The sequence below is a fragment of the Nannospalax galili genome, unplaced genomic scaffold (genome assembly GCF_000622305.1).
Source record: "Nannospalax galili isolate Female #2095 unplaced genomic scaffold, S.galili_v1.0 scaffold1077, whole genome shotgun sequence".
Lineage (NCBI taxonomy): Eukaryota > Metazoa > Chordata > Mammalia > Rodentia > Spalacidae > Nannospalax > Nannospalax galili.
Genome location: NW_008340429.1, coordinates 1,845,375 through 1,845,767, shown reverse-complemented (window position 1 = coordinate 1,845,767; position 393 = coordinate 1,845,375).

The following is a 393-nucleotide window of genomic DNA, read 5'->3' as shown; positions in this document are numbered from 1 at the left end:
TTTGATCCCCAGAAGCCCCCCACGAATCCCGGACGAGCCCCCAAAATGTTAGGGTCTGTGACTCAGTGGGTCTCTTCTGGAGAACAATTTCACGAATATGGAGATGCAAGAATCAAACAGAGTTTTATTAAACCAGCTAGCTGGGGTCAACTGCCCTTTCCAAAACATGCAGGTCTGGTTAGACAATCGACCCTGAGACAATTTTAGGTAAAGATTATATAGGCTTCCACAACCGTTACACAAAAGCCCGTGTTTATACAGCCAATTGTTTCAAAGCAAGCATTTCACAGCTCCCTTCAGGTGTCTCAATTGGGGAGAGATGATTGGTATGTGCCTGGTACGACTCTTTCTTGTTATCTTGTGTAAGCAGACATGACATGACACAGAACAGGT